Source organism: Hibiscus syriacus, unplaced genomic scaffold (genome assembly GCF_006381635.1).
Source record: "Hibiscus syriacus cultivar Baekdansim isolate YM2019G1 unplaced genomic scaffold, ASM638163v2 tig00116989_pilon, whole genome shotgun sequence".
In the NCBI taxonomy this organism is placed as follows: domain Eukaryota; kingdom Viridiplantae; phylum Streptophyta; class Magnoliopsida; order Malvales; family Malvaceae; genus Hibiscus; species Hibiscus syriacus.
Genome location: NW_024063508.1, coordinates 7,648,256 through 7,657,151, shown reverse-complemented (window position 1 = coordinate 7,657,151; position 8,896 = coordinate 7,648,256).

Below are 8,896 nucleotides of genomic sequence, written 5' to 3'. Positions count from 1 at the left end.
AAATGAGAAATGCAGTGTGATTACAATGAGAAGTGGTATCTAGCTCAATTAAGAAGATAAGTTTGGGGGGAAGAATCAAGAAAATTTTTGACGCGGCACTGTACCAGAAGAATTTGAAGGTCAAGTTGAACTTGTTGTACAAGAAGAATTGCCTATGGAGAAGGAAAAGGACGAGGGTTTAACAAGTCATCCTACTGATGATGGAAAATTTATTAACACGGAAAAAGTTTCAATCGACTAAAAGGGATAAACGCTTAAGTAGGATAGACAACGATTATAGTTTACGCTAAGGGATATTTCTACAACAAGAGTCTGACAAATCAAGGGTTGTAGTTAACGCTGAGTAGTATTGCCATAGCAACAGTCTAGGAATACTCCTATCGAGCAGCCTAAGCATAGCATACCAAATCATTCTTAGCATAAAATAACTTCTCGTCATAGCAAAACCAACCTAAGTGCTCCGTTAGAAGTTTGATTGTGTGAGGTTACCAGTCTATTTATAGATTTTGATAACTTTATCCTTAACAACTTTTATTTGTTTACCTTTGCAAATTTTTCTTGCCTCGGCCATACTTTTTCGATATGTTCATACCGTTTGCCATTGCATATTTTCCTTGTTTATATCATTAGACTTAGATACTTAGGATTAGTTAGTGACACCTATTCCTAGTTATAACAATCTTTTAAAAGCCCTCCAATCCATGTGAAGACGATACTCACTCATTACTATATTACTTGAATCGATTGTGTACACTTGAACATATTTGTTTGCCTTATCATACACGTTTACAATCGATCAACATCTACGACCAGATAGAAAAGGAAATGCCTTGCACGCTATCTGAACTCAAAATCTGAATAATCTAACAAACAAGACATATAAGATAATCATCATACTACTATCTTATAAGGATAATATACAAATATTTATTATTCGGTTGTTGATGTTAGTCTTATGAAATATTATCTTATAAGGTTTGTATGTTATGGTCATAGATATTATTATCGTTACTCTACTCTCTTATATTGGATAATATACAAATATTTATTAATCGGTTGTTGATGTTAGTTATTAAGCTGCTCTATTTTGATCGTTCCTTACTTAAGGTCATTTTAGTCATTCTCTACTTTAGTGAAGTCTCTACGCATTTCGTGATTCTATGATGATTATTGTGTTTGTAGTTTACTGGTTGTACTATTCGCTAGTCTGATACCATGTGAACCAGTAAATAAAAGAAGACATTCCTTGAAATGATGCCCTAAAGACCCACAACGAAGACATACTCATGTCTTCCCCCAACACTCTCACAGATGCCTTTTCTGACAATATGAACATTGTGGTACCCCTCAAGTATCAATCGAACCTCCAACACTAACAGTTAGAGCAACAGACATCGTCTATCTCGCTGTGTAATAACCTTGAGAACTCATATCATCCCTCGATATCTTTCCTCGATATCTTCCCAAACTAATTCACAAACTTGCCTAAGTAGGTGGTCCTGATTGTCTCTGAATTCTATCAGAATAATGGGGTTTAGGACAACTCAGTATCAATTCACTCTTCTCAATAGTTATGGCCCATCTAACTAAACAATTCAACTTTGTGTCATGGAATATAGCAATCGCATAATGAATCGAATGGTGGAGACCTTTCAGGAACCAATCACACTTCTTCTTCTCGTTGGAAGCTAACCTTATAGAATACTTGACCAATCTTATAAACTAAATATCGTAGTCGGTCACATACACATTATTCTTCTGTAGATTCATAAAATCCTCTCGACACTTTGCCAGATATTCAACCCCCAAATAGCAACCTCAAAAGGCCTGACAAAAATGCTCCCAAATGACTCGTTTGGCAATAACTGCATCCTGCTTAAATTCCCACCAATCTCGAGCATCACCGCCTAACAATTACACAACAACCCTTAACATACGATCAGTTGGATAATTCATTTCCCCAAATAGTCGCTCTAAGTTATTCAACCAGTACTCAGAATCATCGGGGTCAGTCCCAGTCTTTTACACCCAGACGCAGTCATCCCAGCAACTAAAAACTAAGTTGATATGGACTTCCTAACACTCTAAGTTTGACGGAGGTAACGAAGTAGTTCCCGATTCATCGTAGCATTATCTAACTCAACAGTCTCACTGTCATCAGATTCTCATGATCCCTCACTCTGAGTCTGAGGTGCGGGTGAGTTTTCGTTCCCAACCTGATGAACTTTCGTCTAAATTATATGTTGTTTGTCTCTCTCGGTCTCTTTGTATGGATTCAGATTTTGGGTTTGATCTATAGAAAGTGGAGGATCAATCGATGTGATATGACCATGACGGTTTGCCAATCGAGCACTCTTACGCGGTGCTATAAGTACTATCAACAAAAGAAAACGCCTATTGTTCAAGTCAGTTCTCAGAGTCTTTGTATTACAAAATTATAAGAAAATAAGAGTAAATATTATATATTTTTTGAAAATTCAAAATTTTAAATCATATATATATTTACTCATAAACAATTATTTTAAAAAATATTTTGGGTCAAGCTCCACAGTCCGATGGTTGAATCTGGCTCTGATACCACTAAATGTAACCCCTTTTACCCGACCTAAACAAAATAGGTCAAATCCAGAAGGCTTATTAACAAAATTTCTCCAAAACCTTTCCAAAGCATTATTTTAAATACATTGAAAATTAACCCTCGCATTTATAGATTTCAAATATTTAAAGTAACTGAAATAATTCATTAATAATTAGAAATGTAAATAAAATATTTATCGAATTCAAAATTTATATCTCAATGTCCAAAATAAAATTTAAGTTTAGTGTCCCAAAATAATTAAACATAACAAATCGTATCCCAAAATAAATCAATAAAATGTGCAATAGAAAACCAAGTAAAAATGTCATACTTGTTAAAATAAAATCTGAATAATATTGTATCTTCAAGTATCGGTTCTCCTAACTCGAGTATTTGAAAGAGAAACTAAGGGGATGTAAGCTATTAATATTAGTGTGTCTAATTAAACACAAGTCACAACACAGTTAGAAACAAACATTAATAATCATATATTGAATCAATCAACAATAATCAATTATTTAAATGTATGCAAATGCTCATGCACCTATCCATACTCCAAACACTCCATCAGTGAGTGGGTTATCCAGAACCACTCAAACTAAAATCATTCCATATCCGAAGAATGAGGTCCTCAACCAAGGCAGAGGCCATGGAATCCGAAAAAGTGCATTCACCCCGTTTAGTGAATGCATTGAACATCCCCTATCAAAATTTGTCCTGGTATGATATACAAATGAAACACATATCTGATATCCAATCCGATATGAATAGTAGATATCCAAATAACAATACTCGAATATCATATATCTGAATTCCGATTTGGTCCAAATGTAGTAATTACATATACAAATAATATGATCCCGATAAATAACACATATCACATATCATACTTTTCTAAATTTCTATTGATACATCAATCTCACATAACCACCATGCTCGAAATCAACTTTCAATCAACATGTTATCCGAAATATAATTAATTCAACATTACCATAGAATAACGATGTTTCCAATCAAATTTAGACAATCAAACAATTATCACATACAAGATCTATCACCAGATAGAGACACACCTCAATAAAATAGCTAACGCCGATCGTAGCAGCTATCACAATCAACTCAAGCAGCGGTTCGACCCTAATCAATTCGTACGAAACAATATGATAATTACTAAATTATTCTAAAATTAACGATAAAACTAAACATGCTAAAATTTATAAATTTACGCTCACGATCAGCATGAGCAACCCAAGTTGATTCGGACTTCGTGGGTAACGGCGAAGGAGGCGGTAACCTGGTTCTCGACTCAACTTTTCCTCAAAAAAATACGTCAGATTTAAATCCCAATAAAATAATTTTTAGATTATATGAAATAATTAATGATGAATAAAAATAATTCTGATTCGATCAGTGATCTGGCAGCAGATCTTTGATTCGAATAAAGTAATCTGTCAGTATAGAAAAAAGGGACTGGAAAAAATGGAGTTACACCAGTAACAGTCCCACAAGTCGTGAATAACATAGCTGGAGATGACGTTACCAAGAAAGTGTAGTAACGACAATAACAAAACCATGGTCGGTATAAGCTTCGACGGCTAACCGGCTACTAACCCAGGCCGTTTAAGTCTCATCAGGTGAGTTCTAAATCACGTTGTGTCCACCAACGGGAAAAACGGCTAGTGACAGCGGTGGTTCACGACCCATAGCTCACGGGTTAGTCCAAACTAGACCCTATTGACGATGACAAAGAGTAGGAGTTGGGACGAGATCACATGCGATGGCCGATAAGCTTACTTTAACGACAATAGACGACGAAGTGAGCATCTTGGAGAAGATGAAGGTGGCATTGCTATGGTTTAAATGAAAGAAAGCAAAAGGGGTGCCAAACGCAAATATAATCGGGGGATTTTTTTAATGGTAAAATGGTCAAATTGCAAGGCAATCCATCCGAGTATTTAGGATTTTTGAATTAGACCCAACTTTTAACTCCCTTATGAATTAGCCACCAAATTCACAACTAATTCAATTTAATCCTTGAAATCAATTTAGGGATTTAAGGTCAAAATCCCTAAATCTTAGGGTTTTAATTTGGGGGAAATTGAGGTGTTACAATTCTCTCTTCCTTAACAAAAATTTCATCCTCAAAATTACCAATATGAAAATAGAACGACTCACGAAAAAAACCTTCAATATCGTCAGACTAATCTTAATCTTCATAAATCTGAGTAGCATATACCAACCCATAATGTCTCAATGCAGACCTATCAACACCCATACTAGCCAAACCAGAACCAGAACTGGTCGATCTACTCTGATCCATACCTCGAGTCGATGCCTAAACAGAAGCTTTTGATTGACTAGGACCATATGAACCAGTAAATGAAAGAAGACACTCCTTGAAATGACGCCTTAAAGGCCCACAACGAAGACATTCTCATGTCTTCCTCCAACACTCTCCCAAATGCCTCTTCTGACAATATGAACACTGTAGTATCTCTCGAGTATCGATCAAACCTCCAACACTAACAGAAAAAGCAGTAGATGTCGTCATACTCGCTATATAATAACCCTGAGAACCCACATCATCCCTCAATCTCTTCCCAAATTGATTTACATAACTTGCTTGAGTAGGTGGTCCCAATTGCCTTTGAGTTCTATCAGAATAATGGGCTTTAGGACCCGTCCAACTAAACTATTCAACTATGTGTCATTGAATATGGCAACCGTAGAGTGAATTGAAGGGTGAAGACCTTTCAAAAACCAATCATACTTCTCATTCTCGTTTGAAGCTAACCCTAGAGCATAGTTGACCAATCTCATACACTCAATCTTGTAGTAAGTCACATACATATTATTCTACTGTTGATTCATAAAATCCTCTCAACACTTTGCCAGATATTCACCCCCATATAGCGATCTCGAGGAGCCTGACAGAAATGCTTCCAAGTGACTCGTCTGACCCAAACTGTATCTTGCTTATATTCCCACCAATCTGGAGCTTCACCGCCTAACAATGACATAACAACCCTCAAAATACGATCAGGCAGATAATCCATTTCCCCAAATAGTCGCTCTAACTTCTTCAACTAGTGCTCAGCATCAGTGGGGTCAGTCTCAGTCTTACCCACAAACATAATCATCATAACTGCTAAAAACTCAGTCGATATGTACTTCTTGACACTCTCAGTCTGACGGAGATAACGAAGTATTCCCCGATTCACCGCATCATTATCTAACTTAACAATCTCACTATCATCAGATTCCCATTATCCCTTACTCTGAGTTTGTGGTGTGTGTGAGTTTTATTTCCTAGCCTAGTGAACTCCCTCCTAATTTGCATGTTGTTCGTCTATCTCAATCTCTTTTCTAGATTCAGATTTTGGTTTTCACCCATAGAAGGTGGAGGATCACCCGGTGAGGTACGACCTTGACATTTCACTAATCGAGAACTCTTACGCGGTGCCATAAGTACAAACTACAAAAAACAACACCTAATGTTAAAGCCATTAATTGGAGTTTTCGAATTAAAAAATTATAAGAAAATAAGAGTAAATATTATATATATTTTTAAAATTCAAAATTTTAAATCATATATATATATTAATCATCAAAAATCATTTTTCGGTTAAAAATATTTTGGGTGAAGCTTCACAGTCTTAGGTTTGAACCTGACTCTGATACCACTAAATGTAACCCCCTTTTACCCGACCTAGACAAAATAGGATGGATCTAGAAGGTCCATTAACTAAATCTCCCCAAAACCTTTCCCTAACATTATTTTAAATTAACCCTCACATTTAAAGATTTCAAATATTTAAAATAAATGAAATAATTCAAAAGTATTTAAAAATGTAAATCAAATAGTTATCGAATTCAAAATTTAAGTCTCAATGTCCAAAAAGAAATTTAAGTTTAATATCCCAAAATAATTAAACATAAAAAATATTATCTCAAAATAATTCAATAAAACATGCAATAGAAAACCTAGTAAAAATGTCATACTGATTAAAATAAAATCTAAGTAATATCGTATGTCCAAGTACATATTCTCTTTATCGGAGTATTTGAAAGAGAGAAACTAAAGGGTGTAAGCTATTAACCTTAGTATGTCTATAAAGTGAAATTAAACACAAGTCACGACACAGTCCGAAACAAACAATAAAAGTGCTCATGCTCCCATTCATACTCAAAAGACTCCAACAGTGAGTGGGTTTCCACTCGAACTATAATCACTCCATATCCGAATAGTGGGGCTCGCCACAAAGGTAGAGGCCACAGAATCCAAAAAAGTGACATTCACTAGGTCGAGTGAATCCACTGAACTTCCTTTATCAAAATTCATCCTAATATGATATGTAAAAGACACACATATCTGATATCTGATCCGAATAACAACAACAACAACAACAAAACCCTATTCCCATATGCAATAGGGTAAGTAGGCTGCCCCCAATGCCAGGTTGAGAGCAGCTTCCGTGGAATACCTCCGGCAATCAGAAAATTAAAAATAAAATGCAATGCATGTATAAATAAATAAATACATAGTTGAACAGTTTTCATATGCAGTCTTCATATGCACGTCTGTAATTGGAAGTAATCCCTGCAAATAAATCCCTGCGTAAAATTCTCTGCATATTGCCAGAAACGTAAGACCCGACTAAATTTAAAAAGATGAAACATGAAGAGAAGGGTACACAGAAGTCAACGATAGCAAGCTACGAGTTGGAATAAAGTCAAATGGGTTAAAACCTAAACTAAGGCAACACTACTCTGCTACCCTAGTTCTAGGCCTTCATAAATTCGAATGACAGAAATGTATAAAAAGTAGAAGTCATGGAAATTACTACAAAGGAAATAAAAGAAGACAGAGATGATACACCCTATGGATGTGACCCGCACTACTCGGCTACCTGGTCTTGAGTCTTCATACTTTCCTATCAGAGGTCATGTCCTCGGTAAGGGCTAAATCCTTCAAATCAGATCTCAAGCAGCCTTCCCACTTCCGCCTTGGTCGTCCTCTCCTTCTGGCACCGTTGACTGTAATCGACTCTACCTTCCTGACCGCATCCGACGGTTGTTGCCTAAGGACATGCCCAAACCACCGTAGTCTTCCCTCACTCAATTTTTCAGATACATGCATCACCCCCAAGGACATCCTAATAGCAGAGTTTAGTGTCATGTCCCACAGAGTCCTACCACATGCCAATCGAAGCATTCTCATTTATGCGGCCTACATCCTCCTTACATGATCCTTCTTGATTGCCCAACATTCTGATTCATACAGCAGCGCTGGTCTTATTGTCATTCTACAAAATTTTCCCTTAAGTTTTAGAGGCACCTTCTTGTCACACAAAACTCCAGTTGAAAACCTCCACTTTAGCCATCCCGCCTTTATACGGTTTGTAACGTCATCATCAACACCCCCTCTTTATGTATCATATACCCTAGGTACTTGAAACAATCCTTTGAGGGGAGAACGTGTCCTTCTATGCAAACTTCTACATCTTCATCATTTTGGTTCCCACTGAAGTTCGAACATAAATACTCTGTCTTTTCAAAATTGATCCTTAGACCTTTTTCTTCCAAAACAGTCTTCCAGGTAAACAGTCTACTATTCAACTCAGTTTTTGTTTCAGCAACTAGGACAATGTCGTCAGCGAAAAGCATACACCATGGAACATTGTCTGGTGTCGCACAATACAAATAATTTGTGTCTGATAAATAACACATATCATACTTTTCTGAATCTCAATTGATACATCAATGTTACATAACCATCGTGCTCAAAATCAACTGTCAATCAACATGCTATCCGAAATATAATTAATTGAACATTACCACAAAATAACCATGCTTCCACTCAAATTCAGACAACCAAACAATTATCATAGACAAGATTTAGCACCAGATAGATACATACCTCGACAAAATAATTAATGTCGGTCGTAACGCCTATCACAATTAACTCGAGTAGCGGTTTGACCCGAATCAGTTCCTCCAAAAAAAATATATCATAATAAATAAATTATTCTAAAATTAACAATAAAACTAAACGTGCTAAAATTTATAAATTTACGCTCACAGTCAACAAAGCAACTCGAGTCGATTCAAAGTTCATGGGTAACGACAGAGTAGCAATAACCCGATTCTTAGCTCGACTTCTCCTGTAAAAAAAAGACGATGTCCAATTTAAATCCTAATAAATTAATTTTCAGATTAAAGGAAATAATTAGTGAAGAATAAAAATAATTCTGATTCGATCGGGGATCTGGCTGTAGGTTTTTGATTCGAATAAAGTAATCTATCAGTATAGAAAAA